Source organism: Macrobrachium nipponense, chromosome 19 (assembly GCF_015104395.2).
Source record: "Macrobrachium nipponense isolate FS-2020 chromosome 19, ASM1510439v2, whole genome shotgun sequence".
NCBI lineage: Eukaryota > Metazoa > Arthropoda > Malacostraca > Decapoda > Palaemonidae > Macrobrachium > Macrobrachium nipponense.
In genome coordinates, this window is record NC_061088.1 from 58,933,907 (window position 1) to 58,952,512 (window position 18,606).

General features: G+C 43.1%; 1 long non-coding RNA gene across 1 annotated transcript in view; it reads left to right on the plus strand.

Annotated features, from left to right (window-relative positions):
* LOC135217377 (uncharacterized) overlaps positions 1 to 13,966 on the plus strand; it is a 116,516-nt gene extending 102,550 nt beyond the window's left edge. The window contains exon 3 of the long non-coding RNA XR_010315115.1: positions 13,770 to 13,966. This is a non-coding gene — a long non-coding RNA (uncharacterized LOC135217377). The remainder of the gene's footprint in view (positions 1 to 13,769) is intronic.
* The last annotated feature ends 4,640 nt before the right edge of the window (positions 13,967 to 18,606 follow it).

Sequence of the window (18,606 nt, forward strand, 5' to 3'; positions counted from 1 at the left end):
GAAGGACATGAATGGTGTCTGGAAGAAAATTTGTCCTCAATTTGTGAATGATTTCCATGGGTTTGAGGACACAGTTCAGCTAGTTGTCAAGAACGTTGTTGCCCTGAGTAAGGAAATCAATTTGGAGATGGAGGTTGATGATGTTACAGAGCTGCTGGAGTCTCATGGCGAGGAGTTATCTGCTGAGGACCTGATACAACTGGAGAAGCAGATAATAGAGGAAGAAGAAGAAGCACCCACACCCCAGAGCCTAAGGCTTTCACAAGGCAGGACTTGATAAGAGGTTTTTGCAGAGTTGCAGCAAGCGTTGTCAACTTTTGAGGCTCAGGATCCCAACTTGGACAGGTTCACTAGGGTTTCCAGAGGCGTCATGGATTGATGCAGTGTTACAAGGAGATCTTGGATGAAAAGAGGTCGCTCTCTGTTCAAGACTAACCTGGAGCAGTATTTTAAGAAGGTAGAGAGGCCTGCAGAAGATCCTGTACCCTCCTACCTCAGCTGCCTCTGCTAATCCAGCACCTTCTGAATGTTCTGCTAACCCAGACTCACCTGCCCAGTATCTCCGCAGCACTTCTGTAGGTTCTGCCTCACCTAAAGACTCACCTGCCCCAACATCTTCACTAGTATGTTCTGCCTCACCTCAAGAATCACCTGCCTCAGCATCTCAGTACTAGTATGTTCTGCCTCACCTCAAGAATCATCTGCCTCAGCATCTCCAGCAACTTCTGGAGGTTCTTTTTCTCTTCACTAACCTCCCCCAGTCTCTCCAGCACCGCACTTCCTCTCAGTGTGCAAGCCAATCAAACTAATAAAGGTAAGGAATTGTTCTCTCGTTGTTATTGATAGGTATTTACATTAAATCATGTGGTATTTTTCAATGTTCCGACTTACGCTGAAATTCGTGTTACGATGCATCGTAAGAACGGATCAACGTCGTAACTCGAGGACCCCCTGTATTCAAATCGCGCTATGTGCAAAACGGTTAAAGGTGACGATTTAATTTTTTTCGTTGTAATTTACACTAAATTGCAATCAATTTGGTATATAACACATTGTAAAACGATAAAGCAAAACACAGAGAAAATATTATCACAAAATGATGCATGAATTCGTAACGTGGGGGACGTAAACAACTATTTTTTTTTTCCAAATTCACCATAAATCTAAATATTGTCCTAGAGACTTCCAATTTGTTTCAAAATGAAGAGAAATGATTGAATATTACTATACTGTAAGAGTATTAGCTTACAATTGCAGTTTTTGACCATATCTGACGAGTTAAAGTTGACCGAATGTCGAATTTTTTTTTATGTATTTTGTTTTATATGCAATTATTTAGGAAATTAGAAAAGCTACAACCTTCAAATATTTTTAGTTTCATTTTACATGAAATTGCCCACATTTTCATATATAAAAAAACTATGAAATGCCTAATATGAAATGGAGCAAATATTCTGAGAATGCAACGTACGCATTTCGGAGATTTGCGCCGGAGAATCCGCGCGCTGAGGGAAAGAAAGTTTTTTTTTTAATTCACTATAAATCTAAATATTGTGCTAGAGACTTCGAATTTGTTTCAAGATGAAGATAAATGACTAAATATTACTAAACTGTAAGAGTTTTAGCTTACCATTGCGTTTTTCGACCATTTTGGTAGAGTCAAAGTTGACCGAAAGTGGGTTTTTTTCTATTTAACATGATTTATATGCAAATATTTCAAAAATGAGAAAAGCTACAACCTTCTTAATTATTTTTAGTTGTATTCTACATGAAATTGTGCACATTTTCATATATAAAACCTTATGTAACGGCTATTAGAATGGTGCAAACTTTACCACAATCGCACATATGATTTTTTCGGAAGAGTTACCGCGCGGACATAAGGAAAATGTTATTTTTTTCATAAATTCACCATAAATCGAAATATTGTGCTAGAGACTTCCAATTTGTTGCAAAATGAAGGTAAATGATTGAATATTACTAGAATATGAGAGTTTTATCTTACAATTGCGTTTTTTCGACCATTTGGTGTAGAGTCAAAGTTGACCGAAGGTTGAAAATTTGTCACTTATCATTTTTTATATGAAAATATTTCAAAACTGATAAAAGCTACAACCATGGGCTGTTTTTAGTTGTATTTTGCATGAAATTTCGCACATTTTCATATATAAAACTTTGTAACGGCTAATTTAAAATGGTGCAAACATTACCACAATTGCACGTATGATTTTTTTCGGAAGAGTTACCGCGCGGATGTAAGGAAAAAGTTTTTTGTCAGAAATTCACATAAATAAATCGAAATATTGTGGTAGAGACTTCCAATTTGTTGCAAAATGAAGGTAAATGATTGAATATTACTAAAATATAAGAGTTTTAGCTTACATTGCGTTTTTCGACCATTTCGGTAGAGTCAAAGTTGACTGAAGGTATAAATTTTTGCACTTATCGTTATTTATAGAAAAAAATCTCAAAAGTGATAAAAGTATACAATCATGAATATTTTTTTTTTTATTCTACATAAAATGCACACATTTTCATATATAACACTCCATGTAATGGCTAATTTACAATGGTATGAAAATTATGTCAAAGTGAATGAAATAATTTCCGAGATGTGTCACCGATACTTTTTAGTGCGGCAAGAAAGAAATTCGCGCTTGCACGCCTGCATAACAATTGTAAACAAAACAACACACTTTGATCCGTGAACTCCCAGCATCCCCCAAGGCGCGTGATTCAAGAGTTTTCGGCTGGTAGGCCTATAAGTATTTTTCCGCAAATTTAAAAAAAAACTTTTGTAAGTCGACGTAAAATACGTCCAGTCGGCACCCGAGAGACAAAAAATGTTGACGTAAAATACGTCCACTCGGTGTTTAAGGGTTAACAACTATGTAGACTACATTTTACTTTTTAATGCTTTGTGTGTAATAACAACCATTTAAACTGCATTTTTATCACATTTTTCATCCAAAAAACCTTCAAATATTGATTATTTCGCATTTTTGGAGTCCTATTTCTTTCACCAGATCGGCGTTTTAACCGTTATAACCCTGAAACGTGTTGTAAACCTGGAAATAATTTCCAAAGAATATAATTGAAAAACGCCATGAGCCAAACCCGTCGTAAGCTGGGGACTGCCAGTATTCCCATTGGTACTAATTGAAAATGGTTAAAGTAATTTGTAATTTTCCCTGGAATATTTACCTATGCTTTCATGAGGGTAGTTTCTACTCTTAGCCATCCCTCTAGTAGTCAATCTATCCCCATCAAGAATGGTAGACTTGGTTGCAGAAGCTGAGTTGAACAGTGGAAGAAGCAGGGCAAATAAGGTCTTATCAGGCCATAGGCCTTGGCACTAGCATTTTGTTTTTAAGTCAAGACGGCTGCAGGGGACTCACATATTTGCTGGACCATATCTACCCATTATTTGCAGGAAATTTGTGTATTTGCAGTATTTTTCTATGAGAAACATCCACAAATTACAGTATTTTCATATCAGTTTTGTGATTAAATGCATTTTTTGTGATAAAACTATTAAAAAATTAGGTATAAGCATTTTTATTGCGTTTTTCTTAAGTTTGAACTAACAAAATAGGCAGTTTAAAGCACTTTTATTAGTGTTCTAAGTATTTTGCAGATTCTACCCATTTGTGGGGGGGGGGTGGGGGTGAGTACTGGAACGCATCCCCCATGAATACGGGTTGTCCATCTCAAAATTTGTAATTTAGCCAAAATCATAGTAATTTAGATAAGTCTTTACTATACAGGCAGCAGGGATTCCGTTCTCGGCGGGGTGCTGATAAGTGAAAACCGTCATTAACCAAAACTCGGCGATTTATGGTTAATGGCGCCAATAACCAGTTAATGGCGCTTCTGTTAGGTATATATGTCTCCCTAACTCTTATCGGCTCCTTATGGGGTGGTCAATAACCAAAACTTGGCCCATTTTGGTGCCGTAATCACTGATTTTATGGCACTAGACAAGTGCTATAAAACCAGATCACCACTAACCAAGTTCGCTGATAACCAGTGACTGCCTGTAGTTGTCAAGGTAAAGTCACATGAATTACACACTGTGGTAGTCTTTGGATTTCATAATGAATTTGTCTTTAGAAGACATTGTTAGTGTAGTGCATTGGAGATGGAATTTCATTTTTGCATCTCACTATTTAAGGGTCCCATGGAAATTACAGTAGTCATGAAAACTGTTGCACATTAACCCCGCCCTGTAGTTGCTGCTGGGACTATCTTAGCTTGAACCACAACAAAGGAAAACCTTTTTCTCATCTCTTTATGAGTTATGGTGAGTATGAAGGTAACCATGTTTATAAGAGCACCCTTTATTGAGTAGCTATTTTTTTTAGTTTGTTCTGGTCTGTCCAGATGATGTATGGCACGTTCTTTGGCCTGAGGTAACTTTCTTGCTTTAGAGTAAAGGAAATTCCTCTTTACGGCAGCTCTCGGTTAACAACGGGGGTTCCGTTCCCGGCCGATGCTGCTACCCGAAAATCGGCGATAACAGCACTAAAAACCTGCTTAATGGCGGCGCTAACTGAATATTGGTGCTGTTAATCAGAATTGGTGCTGCTAACCGGATATCAACGCTGCTAACCAGAAGCTTAGCACAGAAAATCCAGTTAGCAGCGTCGCTAGACAAGTGCTGTAAAACCAGATAGCCGTTAACTGATGCCGCTGTCAAACCAAGGGCTGCCATAGTGGTAACTCCAATTGTGGTGTTCCTATGAGGTCAGGTTTCTCTAATGTCAGTTCCTGATGTCAATGACTGTAGCCCACCAAGAAGCTTGCCAGTAGGAATTTCCTACATCCTGGGTAAGAAGTAAGCTTTTCTGGGCTCAGCTCGTGTCGCTGCGCGAAATATCCTTTTATCTATTATTTCTAGGGTAAATGTACTAACACATACCAGAGAATAAATAAAATAAAGAAAAAGGTCAGTATAACTGACTCGCTCACCCTCCAGGAGTGTCGGTATGAACACTAGGCGATTGAGACCACTACCACGAGCCAAATGCCAATAGAAATCTCCCACTACAAAAACCCTCCAAGAGGGGAGCCGACCCACAGAGTGAGCAGCTCGTACTACTACTACTACCTCCATCCCATGCTGCCGACTGCTGCGCCTCTGGTGGCCATCCTTTTCAGTTAGCGCACACGAGTCACACGTGTTATTTTTCTCTCTGTGTTTTTTTTGTTTGCCCTTTCATTGGATTATCTATAATGGAGCGTGCAGCGAATTCGCAGCAGCTAAGTTAAGTACTCCAGTATTTACGGTTAGTTGGTTTTTTCCGGCCCTGAGACAGTATTTGCCGTTTTTTAGGTATAAATACGATCTCGGGGTCGGAAGCATGGCAGCATGGTTCTGCCTCTGGTGGGTTCGTTCTTGGTCTCCCATACCTAGAACATCCCCTTATTTATGTACGCTCTATATTATTATCCGCTTTACTTAGGGTACGGTCTACTCAGGTTGTCATGGCATGCATGTATTTTACCTTATGTAGGCCTTCTTCTATCCAGACCCTAGTCCAGGTTCTTAGTATCGGCCTCTGACTAGCTTTGCGGGTGGTAGAACTTGCCTTCGGGGTTAGTCGTACACTCCTGGATTTTTTCTCCTGCTATATTGCTTTCTTTCTTTCATTTTTATTTATTTATACTGTGTATTTTGTTATAGTTAGTTAGTTTAGGCGTCTGGCTTAGCCTAGGTCCTGGCTCATTGAGCCTATACTACCGCTCATCAGTTCGGTTTGCTTCCCTATAGCATACTCTCTGATCAGTTGGTTTTTGGCCCAGTGGGTATATGCTACCGCTTTTCAGTTCAGTTTGCTTCCCGATAGCATCTCTCTGATCAGTTGGTTGTCCTAGGCTTGTTGTCGTATTTGGTCTTACCGCCCCGTGGTCACTTCGTGATCACGGGACAGCAGACGCCTCCCAGTCCATTCACTTCCCCCCCCTCCCGCTCTTCCATAGAGTCGGGCGGGGGTGGGTCGGTCTGCCCATGCTCGCTCCGCATACCCGACCCGCCTGCCTCTCTCCCCTCAGGCGGAGGGGCTAGGGAGTCGGGACAGACCCAGACTGGTCTCGACCTCTCCGGCTTCTCGGTCCTGGGTCCGGGTGGTACGTAGTGGGGGGTGCTGGCCTTTCCCCCCCTCCGCGCTACCTTGTCGCTCCGGGCTAGCTCGAGCCTGTATGTCTTCTCGCCTTTCCCACCTTACTAGGGCTCCTTCCTGATCGGAGTCCTGGTATCCAGCGGAAAGATGTAGTCCACCCAGTAGAGTGGGACCGGAGCATACAGTGTGTCTCTGCTAACCTTACCGTATTGCTGAGTTACTACACTCCGCTACGCACTGGACTTAGTCCGGTTCGCTTGTGGTTTTAGGTTTAAGTTATCTATAAGTTTTATCTTAAGTACCTTAAACCATCCCCCCTCCCTTACATGTTTTACCGGATCTCTCCGGGATTATAGCCTATTCAGGCGATGCAGGGAGGGGTTATGCCCAAATTTTTTTCCGAGCTCCGGCATGCAACGGAGTTCTTCTGTCCCTTAGTCTGTAAGTGATGTTTTTTAAGATACTCATGTGTCTTCCCACTTACAGGCCACCACAACTGTGAGCATCCGGGATGTTCCGCCACACTTCAGGACCCATGTGGACACGAAGTTTGCCGGTCCCATGCTCCATGCGCGACTCCGCACGGGGACATCCAGGTCTGGTACCATGAGACGTGTACCATATGTTACGATCTGGTGAGCCAGCTTTTGGAAGGGTAAGTATTCCATCTCCAGTAGCTGCTCCGCTTCTATTTTAGTGCTTAAGTTTTCATCATTTACTTTAACTTAAGGCATCTAGTTTAAGTTATACTTTAAGTTTTAGTTTTAAGTGACTCTTAAATCTAAACTACGCCCTCTCTTCCAGGCGCCGGCAGTAAGGGATACCGCACTGGCTACCCTGCGGGCCTGGGTCGCGGTTTTTGGAAAAACGCCGCTAAGGGACAGCCCTTAACATCCTGGAGAAGCGGTTTGGCATTATTAATCTTCCCCGGAGGCAAGGCGACAGGATACGTCGACCCGGTAGATGCGGCTCCGACTATCGCCTTCATCCAACAACAGCTGGCTGCCTCATTAACTGATCAAGACCAGGATATCTCTACGGATGTCGCGACCCTGGATATTAATGTTGAACCTATGGTAGGTATAGACGACCTGTTGGTCGAGGTAGGTAAGGTGGACACCCAAGGATCACCCTTGGGCGTGACTGTTTCTTCTACCCCTGCAACCTCTCCATCCTTCCAAGGCTTTACTGGGGGGTGAACGAAATATATTCTCCTCCTGACGCTTCGGTTAGACCTAAGGTCAAGGCTAAATTGTGATGACCTTGACTAAGACGTCGTCGTCGTCTAAGAAGACGACTTCGGCTTCATCCTCTTCCCGTAAGTCTCCGCTGGGAATCCCGGAGCAGACAGGTCTAAAGCTTCTAGCTCCGGCTCTAAGTCCTCGAGGAGTAAATCCTCCAGAGAGAGATCTCGCACTCCGGCAGAGTCACCAGTTCCGCTACCATTGGTTCCAATTCAGAGCCTCCCCTCCACCTCCGCAGCAGCTCCGGCTTTGGACTCCAATGCTGGCCTGTTGCAACAGGTGGGCGACCTGGTTGGGTCCCTAAAGGAGTAGCATGGAACAAATGATCTCTCGTCTGTCGGATAGGATTACTTCCCAGGACTCCATTATAGCCGGGCTGAGGAGAAGCTCCTCTAGCCTCTCCTCCACTTTCCAACACAAGTGGAACTCAGCTTCCTCCGTAGACTCACTACCCTCCGTTCTCTATGAACAACCCATGGAGAGTAGCGTCATACGCCCCCTTCCAGGACGGTCTCATCTCTATACCGGAATTTGGGACTCGAAGAATAGAGGACTTCGAGTTCTACCCGGAAGACCTCCAGCCTCCGTTCATAGGCTACGCAAGGCTCACACCTTCGGCTATGGTTCGGGACGATAGGGTACCTAAGGAGACAGTCCTCTATTCACGTGACCAGGCTCAGAGAGAATGGCTCAGGTGTTTTAGAGGACATGGATTGTTCTAATCCCAAGATACAACCGTTTAAGAGTCCCTTTACCATTTTCACAATGGATGAGAGTACCCCGCTCCCGTTCCTACCAAGATCGCGAGGTCGACCATCCCAGCGCCCAGAAGGGGAACCTATACCGCAGTTGAAGGAAGCAGATCCCACATCTCCGTTGCTCCCTTCAGTTGGAGAATTGTGGGAAGACTTGCCGAACACATTCTCAGCTGGCAAACTCAAACCGGACTGTGCTATGGAGCAGTTTGGTGAAAAGCTACCCAGGCTCCCAGATAGCCTTATTCAGGCTGAATTGACGCAAAATCGCGACTAGCCAGATCGATCAATTCTATGGCTATGTCTGAGGTAGCAACCATGGCTTATGGATCAGAAACCGATTTTTAAGCTCATGACCAAATGCCCTGACTCAAACGGTACAGTCAGATATGTTTGAGTTTGCCACTGCTCGGACGAATTGTAGGAAGCATGTCCTACAAGAGGCAACCATTCGGCATGAACCGAATAGGTTACTCTCGTCTAGCATCTGGGGAGCAGATCTCTTCCCAGAAGCTATGGTTAAGGAAGTTCCAGTCAGAGGCTACGAGGTTGAACCAGAGCCTTAAGGACCGTTGGGGCCTTACGGCTAAGAGGAGGCAAGACCTGACAGCTAAAGGTAAGGGACAAAGGAAACCCATGGCGTTTCCAACCTTAACCAGAAAAAGCAACCACGCTTTTCTCAACAAGTTTCAGCGGTAACCGTTAGTGCAGACAGCCCAACCCTCCACTTCTAAAGGTCAATCACAGCCAATTTATGTGATATCCCCTCAGCCCTCAGCCCTCCACCTCTTACGCCATCTCTCCAGCTTACAATCAAGCCTTCGAGAGTCAAGCTTCACAGAAGTATGACCGCTCGGGTAAGGGAGGCAGAGGTAAGCGGTCCTTTCGTGGGAGAGGATCGGGAGGCCCCTTTAATAGGGGAAAGCACTTCAGAGGAGGCCGAGGCGGTTACCAGAACCAATGAAGAACTTCAGGTAGGAGGGAGGCTGTTTCACTTTCGACACCGTGGAACTTCAGCCAATGGGCTCAGAGCATAGTGTCAAAAGGGCTGGGTTGGAGCTGGTTGACGAACCCACCTCCAACCAGTCCTTTCCGTCAACTTCCTTCCAAAGAATTGACAGAGTACGCGGAGGACCTCCTTCAGAAAGGAGCTATAGCGAGAGTCAAGAGATTAAAATTTCAAGGTCGCTTGTTCAGCGTGCAAAGAAAGGCTCACAAAAAAGAAGGTAATCTTAGACTTGTCCCGCTTAAACTTAGCCATCCGCTGCGACAAGTTCAAGATGCTCACGATCTCACAGGTGCGGACCTTACTTCCCCGTGGGGCCGTCACCACCTCTATCGATCTTACATGACGTCCTACTATCATATCCCTATGCAAGACACTTCCGTCCGTATCTGGGTTTCAAGATAGGAGACCAGACATTCTCCTTCAAGGTAGTTCCATTCGGACTCAACGTGGTGCACCCAGAGTGTTCACGAAGCTAAGCGGAAAGGTGGTAGTGCCAACAACTCAGATCACAAGGGATTATAGGTAGTAGCGTATCTCGACGATTGGTTGATCTGGGCCCCAACAGTCGAGGAATGCAACAGAGCTACACTGAAAGTGATTCAGTTCCTGGAATATCTAGGCTTCAAGATAAACAGGTCCAAATCAAGACTCACTCCAGAGTCAGACTTTCAGTGGCTGGGCATTCAATGGAATCTATCCTCCCACACTCTGTCGATTCCATCAACCAAAAGGAAAGAAATAGCGAAGTCAGTCAAGCAATTTCTAAGTCACAAATAGCGTCAAGGAGAGCTCAGGAAAGGATCCTGGGTTCTCTCCAGTTTTGCATCAGTGACGAACGTCTTAATGAAAGCCAAACTGAAAGACCTAACCAGAATCTGGCGCTCGCGAGCAAATGTCAGGTCCAGGGACAAACTATCCTCAGTGCCTCTGATTCTAAAGAATCGACTTCGGCCGTGGGCGAGAGGTCAAGAATTTGTCAATGTCAGTACCCCTTCAGTTCCCTCCACCAGGATCACCATCCACACAGGCGCGTCCCTAAGCGGCTGGGGAGGGTATTCCCAGGTCAAAGGTTCAAGGGACTTGGTCACCTCAGTTCCGTCAGTTCCATATAAACGTACTGGAGGCAATGGCAGTGTTCTTGACTCTAAAAAGGTTACGCCCACCAAAGTACTCCCACATAAAGCTAGTCCTGGACAGCGCAGTGGTAGTACATTGTATAAACAGAGAGGAGGCTCCAAGTCACGTCATCTAAATCACGTCATGGTAGCCATCTTCTCCCTGGCAGACAAGTTCAGTTGGCATCTTTCCTCCACTCACATAGCTGGAGTGAGAAACGTCATAGCAGAACGCCCTATCCCGATCAGTACCCCTAGAGTCGGAATGGTCACTGGACAACAGTTCGTTCCAATGGATCCTTCAAAGAGTCCCAGGGCTACAGGTGGATCTCTTTCGCATCCCAAGCGAACCACAAACTACCGTGTTATGTAGCCCCCAACCTGGACCCTCTGGCCTATGCCACGGACGCCCTGGCTCTAGACTGGAACAACTGGGAGAAGATTTATGTCTTCCCTCCAGTGAATCTCCTCATGAAAGTATTGAACAAACTCACATTCAAGGGTCAAGTGGCTCTAGTAGCCCCAGACTGGCCGAAGAGCAACTGGTATCCTCTAATTTTGGAGATGGGCTTCGTCCTCTTCGGATCCCCAGTCCCAAGCTCTCCCAGTCAGTACAAACGAAGACTGTGTTCGCTTCCTCAGGGATTCTCAAAAAACCCTACTTTATGGGATTTCATGAAGTTTGCGGCAAAAAGAGATGCGAATATTGACCCTCAGAATATTCTCTTCTTGGGAATCCGATAAAAGGGATTCAACTTTGAGACAGTATGATGCTGCTGTCAAAAAGTTAGCAATCTTCCCTGAGAGAATCGGATATTAGAATCATGACAGTTAATTCAGCTATATCCTTTTTCAGATCCTTATTTGAAAAAGGTTTAGCAGCTAGCACGATTACGACAAACAAGTCAGCTTTGAAAAAGATATTTCAATTTGGATTCAACATAGACTTGACGGATTCCTACTTCTCGTCTATTCCTAAGGCATGTGCTAGGCTTAGGCCCTTCTGTAAGGCCTACGTCAGTTTCATGGTTCTTAAACGATGTTCTAAAACTGGCTTCCGAAACCGATAATGACACATGCTCGTTTTATAATGCTCTTAAGAAAAACCCTATTTTTTATTAAGCTTAGCTTCAGGAGCAAGAATTTCAGAACTGTCGGCTCTATCCAGGGACCCGGATCATATTCAATTCCTTCCCACAGGGGAAGTCCTACTTTCTCCGGAACGTAGCTTTTTAGCAAAGAATGAAGATCCTTTGATGAGGTGGGAACCTTGGAAGGTACTGCCCTTTTCCACAAGATGTATCCCTTTGCCCAGTTTTAACCTTACGAGCCTTTCTGTCCAGGACCTCCTCATCTTCATCGGGTCCCCTCTTTAAGAGGGAAAAAGGTGGAACTTTATCATTAAAGCATCAGGCAGCAAAATCCTGTACTTTATTAAGCAAGCCAATCCTGACTCTTTCCCGAAAGCACATGATGTCAGGGCAGTAGCCACCTCAATTAATTATTTCCAACATATGAACTTCGATGAGTTGAAAAAGTATACTGGATGGAAATCGCTGACAGTGTTCAAACGTCACTACCTTAAATCCTTGGAAGCTCTGAAATTCCCAGCAGTAGCAGCGGGTAACATAGTTTCCCCTCCTGACTCTAGCTAATTTGTAGTAGAAGATTCAGTCCTCCTTTCTACCTGCCTCACCCAAAAGTTCGTCTATTCCTACCTCGTTCATTTGCATTCACCTTGTGTCTTAGCTGCTTTTATGATAGTGTAATGGGTGCCCCTTATTGTCTGGCTAGGGACACTCACAAATGATTATAAACATTGATCTCATGGATGTTTCCCCTTATTTTTATGCTAGAGGATACATCATATTATAATGGTTACGGGTTTTGTATATTAAGTCATATACATTCCTTTATATATATTATCGTTGGTTATTTATATAATTGCTATTATACTTTTTGATACATGCTGTTACACAGATATCATTTGATACATGTAAGTCATTTTACCTGTATATATGTAAATTACCTTATGTTAACAAACATGATTAGATTTAAGGGTAATTTAAGCATATTTATAATTTTTTATACCCCTGTGTATAAGTAATCTTTAAGCAATTATATTCCTCTTTATATATTTTATCTTTTATTTGAGACCTATTCTGATTTACTTTTGTTTACAATCTTGTGCTATTTCTCTGGTACGATTTCGCGCAGCGACACGAGCTGAGCCCAGAAAAAGGGATTTGACGTTAGGAAAAATCTATTTCTGGGCGATTGGCTCGTGTCGCCAGCGAAATCCCACCCTACCCATCCCTTCGCCCAAGATTGTCTGCTAACTTCAGGATGGCCACCAGAGGCGCAGCAGTCGGCAGGCATGGGATGGAGTAGTAGTAGTACGAGCTGCTCACTCTGTGGGTCGGCTCCCCTCTTGGAGGGTTTTTGTAGTGGGAGATTTCTATTGGCATTTGGCTCGTGGTAGTGGTCTCACTCGCCTATGTGTTCATACCGACACCCTCCTGGAGGGTGAGCGAGTCAGTTATACTGACCTTTTTCTTTATTTTATTTATTCTCTGGTATGTGTTAGGTACATTACCCATAGAAATAATAGATTAAGGATATTTCGCTGGCGACACGAGCCAATCGCCCAGAAATAGAATTTTTCCTAACGTCAAAAATCCCTTTTTTTGTTTTGGTCTACCTTTAAAACCAATCATTCTTTCTTTGGCGAGTCCTCATTAGTCCATATTCCTTGACAGTGAGGTAGTCAGGTGTATGAATGTTAGGCAAGATTCATAGAATAATAGCAATTTTCATATTTATTTTACATATACTCCCCTAATGTTCATAGTATCCCAGTACCCCCACAGCCTCCCACAGTCTAGTGGGCAAAACTGAGTTGCAGAAAATTGTCACTCAATTTTCCTTTCTGTTGCTGAACAAAAGATGAGAGCGGGTGTTAAACCTGGTAAAATCCCTCTATTTCCTCTTTTTCTCAATTGCTAAGTGAGCCTCAGGCAAAAAAAACATAGTATAAATGAATTTAGGTAATTAGTATAGAGCTAATCAGCTTTTAATGTGCAAGTTGGTGTTATACAATGAGTCATTCATTTTACAAGTTTGCAGGCTCTTGAAGTTCCGGGTTCATCATTTTCTAGTAGTATACACAACCTTCCCTCATAAATAGCTTCTTAGACTATAGTAAGTAAGGGATTATTAAGGTAATTTCCTTTAGAATTTATTTTTTATACCTACCCATTACTTTACAGAAAGTGCTCTCCTTCCTACTTCTTTTTTCTTCCAGTGAGTTCAGACAACACAGGAATGGTTAATTGTAGCCCAGATGCACAACCAGCCAAGTGGAAGAACTTAATTCTTCTTTTGGAGCTTAATAGAGAACTGTTGATAGGTGCACAGTAGGCTATAGTAAAGTACCGTTGTTAGTTGCAATAAAAATCAGCTGTTTGTTTAAAAGGATTGTATTATGAGATATAATGTTTATTTCTCTTTCATTTTCTTATTAGGATACAAGATTAGGTGCTGGGAGGTTGTTTGGCAAGCAGACTTTACAGAACCAGATGAAGTTAGTGAAGATGATAAAGCTGAAAATTTACATTACTTTGCAAGTGTCTGTTTCCCATCATCTGACCTTGCTATAGTAGGCATGGTCAAGGAAGTCTTCATATTCTTGAGACAGGGGACAGAAGTACTACTCGGAGCTGGCTAGTAAGTATTTGTTTGTAAGTAAATGCTCTTTCATTATAATATGTTTCAAGATTATCTTAAGCATTTTATGAAATTTAAGGGTTTTTCTAAACTTGCAGAGTGCTGATATTGCTGTACCGTTTACCCTACTGTGTTATTGTGAAAAAAATTATAAAAAACCTTAATATTGTTAATCGTTGAGTGCTTTGGCTTTTGGCTGTAAAGAAAGGCATTTATTCTTGTAGTTACTATTTATAGTTTGTTATATTGCATGTTGATGGTATTGTATGTAGTACGTATATACTTTGGAAAGTGAGTGTCAGATAGTGTCAAGATGATTGTAATAAACTAACACAATGACATAAGCCAGACTATTTCCCAGTAGTTTAACAAAATAGATTCATCACAGTGCAGCTGACATGCAGCAAGATCCTATGAAATTTTGGTACATGGAATGAGTTAAGCAGATCAGGAAGACAAAAACCACTTAGTAGTACTTACTGAAAAAGGGAGGGTTTTGACGTAGGAAAAATCTATTTTCTGGGTGATTGGCTCGTGTCGCCCTATGAAAGTATCCTTAATATCATTCTTTCTAGGCAAAATTAATCTAAAATTACCAGAGAAAAACAAAATTAAGAAAATGTCAGTAAAACTGACTCGCTCACTCTATAAAAGAAGTGTCGGTATGAGAATATGGGCGAGTGGGATCACTACCACGAGTATTCACCATTTAGACCTTCCAACCTAAATCCTCCACCAGAGAGAGCTGATACGAAAGGGTGATGCGGCCGCTACTACTACTACTACTGACGCCACGGACAGCAGCGCCCCTAGCGGTCATCCTTAATCTATGAACATCTTGTCCTGCAGGGTGGGTAAAAGAAGACAGGGTGGGTTTCATAGGGCGACACGAGCCAATCACCCAGAAACAAATAGATTTTTCCTACGTCAAAATCCCTTTTCCTGGGCTCAGCTCGTGTCGGCCTATGAAAGTGTACCAGAGAAACAGACAAGATGGAATAAGGACAAATGAAAATCAGTTGTAAAAAAGAGATATATAATATAAGTGAATCAGGGACATTACAGTATACAAACAAAGTACTTAAAGCTAACTTATCCTAAAACAATGACATGATAAAGAAAGCAAACAATATAAAATAGTTACTTAAAAATTAACTTATATTAAACATAGTAATACCCAGTAATGTAATGGCAAAATAACAAAATTGATTCACTTAATTAAGATATTTACATAATATACAAACACATTGTGTTCTACCCTAGCATAAAATAAGGGTAGAGAAACACTGAAGTACATTATAAGTACATAGTGTGGATGTCCCTAGCAAAAAAAAAAAAAATAAGGGACAATCCACCAATATGATTCTAGCAGCTAGGCTAGAGTATCCGAGTAGCATGGCAATAGGGTGAGGCATGTTGGACGAGGTAGGTAGAAAGGAGACCTGGATCTATACTACGACTACTATACAGTATCAGGAGAAACAATGTTTCCCGCTGCTACTGCAGAAAATTTTAAAGATTCCAAGGACTTTAGGTAATGATGTTTAAAGACTGTCGGTGATTTCCATCCAGTATATACTTTGTAAGATCCTCAAAGTTCATATGTTTGGGGAAGTAATTAATTGAGGTGGATACTCCTCTGACGTGACGTTCATGTGCTTTTTGGAAATGAATCAGGATGGCTTGTTTAATGAAGTAAAGGATCTGTTGTCTAATTCCTTTTACTGATAAGTACCACCTTTTTCTCTCATAAAGAGAGAACCTGAGGATCTTGAGGATGTACGAGATAGAAAGGCTCTTAAAGTTGATACTGGGCAGAGAGAAGGATCTTGCGGAAGTGGGATGACTTTCCAAGGAGCCCACCTTGCAAGGGGATCCTCATTTTTAGCCAAAAAACTACGATCCGGCGCAAGTAGAACTTCTCCTGAGGGGAGGAATTCCACATGACCCGCATCTCTGGATAGAGCCGGCAGTTCTGAAACATTCTGGCTCCTGAAGCTAGGCTTAATAAGAATAACGTCTTTCTAAGAAGCATTATGAATGTACAAGACGAGTTGTCAGTATCTGAGGCTAGTTTGAGGACATCATTTAAGAACCATGAAACTGCAGTAGGCCTTTGAGAAGGCTAAGTCTAGCACAGGCTTTGGGAATAGACGTAAAGTAAGATTCTGTTAGGTCTATCGGAAAACCCAACTGAAAAGATTTCTTCTTCAAAGCCGATTTATGAGTAGTAATAGTGCTAGCTGCTAAGCCTTTTTCAAACAAGGACCTGAAAAAGGATATAGCTAAGTTAACTGTCATGGTTGTAGTGTTTGATTCTTTCAGGAAGGATGCTAATTTTTTAACAGCTGAGTCATATTGTCTAATAGTTGACTCTCTTTTATCCTGATTCTAGGAAGAGGATGTTTTGTGGATCAATGTTAGCATCTTTGTTAGCCGCAAACTTCATGAAGTCCATAAAGTTAGGGTCTGAAGAATTCCTGAGGAAGCGAACACAGTCCTCATTTGTACTGATTGTGACAGCTTGGGATTGGGAATCCGTTGAGGTCGGAGACCCAATTCCAGAAGCAGAGGATACCAGTTGCTTTTTGGCCAGTCTGGAGCAATCAGAGCTACTAGTCCCTTGAAAGTCCTCAGCTTGCTCAAGACTTTCAAAAGAAGATTCACTGGAGGAAAACATAAATTTTTCTCCACTGATTCCAATCTAACGACAGGGCCGTCCGTGGCATAAGCCAGAGGTCCAGGTTGGGGGTGGGGCCACATAGCAAGGAAGCTTGTGATTCGCTTGTGAGGCGAAGAGATCTACTTGGAGACGTGGAACCCTCCGGCATATCCACTGGAATGACCTGTCGTCCAGGGACCATTCTGATTCCAGAGGGACTGACCGGGACAAAGCGTCTGCTATCACATTTCTTACCCCCGCCAGGTGAGTGGCGGACAGATGCCATCTGTGCTTGCCTGCTAGCGCAAAGATAGCTATCATGACATGATTTACGTGTTTGGATTTGGACCCTCCTCTGTTGATGCAATGTACTACCACTGCACTGTCCAAAACTAGTCTTAGATGAGACTTCTTCGGGGGAAGGAGTCTCTTCAGGGTAAGAAATACTGCCATTGCTTCCAGGACGTTTATGTGAAGCTGGCGGAACTGAGCTGACCAAATCCCCTGAACTTGCTTGAATTGAGAATATCCCCCCCATCCGAACAGGGAGGCATCCGTGTGAATGGTTAACACTGGAAGGGGATATTGAAGGGGTACTAACTTGGCAAGGTTCTTCACTTTTGTCCATGGACGTAGCTGATTGCGAAGGATCTGTGGAATTATTGACAACTTGTCTCGAGATTTGGCGTTTGCTCTCGATCGCCAAACTCGATTTATATCTTTCAGCCTTGCTTTCAGGAGGATATCTGTTACTGAAGCAAACTGAAGAGAACCTAGGATTCTTTCCTGTTTCTCCTTGATGTTTGTTTGCATTTGAGAAATTGTTTCACAGACTTGGCTATTTCTTCCTTTTGACCACCGGAATTGACAGATTGTGGGAAGACAAATCCCATTGGATTCCTAGCCACTGAAAACGAGACTCTGGAGTAAGTCTGGATTTCGTTTTGTTTATCTGGAACCCCAGATGTTCCAGAAATTGAACTACCTTTTTTGTGGCTTTGAGACATTCCTCGACCGTTGGTGCCCAGATCAACCAATCGTCGAGGTATGCTGCTACCATTATCCCTTGAGTTCTCAACTGTTTTGAACTACCACTTCTGCTATTTTCATGAAAACCCTGGGGGCTACATTCAGCCCACCGAAGGGCATCACTTTGAACGAGAACGTCTGATTTCCTAGTTTGAAGCCTAGGAATGGACGGAAGTGCCTGGCTATAGGGATATGATAGTATGCGTCTGTAAGATCGATGAGGATGTGACGCCCGGGGAAGTAAGGTCCGTACCTGCGAGATGGTAAGCATTTTGAACTTGTCGCAACGAATGAAAGAGTTTAGCTTTGACAAGTCTAAGATTACCCTTCTTTTTGTTGAGCCTTTCTTTGGCACGCTGAATAAGCAACCTTGAAATTTTAGATGCTTGACTCTCGCAATAGCTCCTTTCTGAAGGAGTTCCTCCGCATAATCTGTCAATTCCTTTGATGGTTCCTGATAAAATGATTTGATTGGAGGGGGATCTTTGATCCAACTCCAACCCAATCCTTTGGACACGATGCTCTGTGCCCATTTGCTGAACCCCCACCTGTGACGGAAGAGGAACATCCTCCCTCCTACCTGGGGAGCCTCACTGTTGTTGGGCGGGTTGACCTCCGCGCCCTCCTCTGAATTGCCTTCCTCTTGCAGCTCTCCCCTGTTCCACGCTGGCGAAAGTGGCCCCCTTGCCCTGCTACCCATAGAAAAACCTATTAAAGGCTGGGTAAGCCTGGCTTTCATACATAGAGTTGAAGGCTGGCGAGACTGCGTAGGAGGTTGAGGGTTGAGACTGAGGGACAACAGGAGGGATGGGTTGAGCCTGTTTTGAAGTCGATGGCTGTCCCTGTTGGGTAACTGGGACGGCCTGAACAAACTGCTGTTGCTGCTGTTGCTTCTGTAAGGCTGGAACCTTCTGCCAGACTTCTTAAGCTTCTTACCAGCAGCA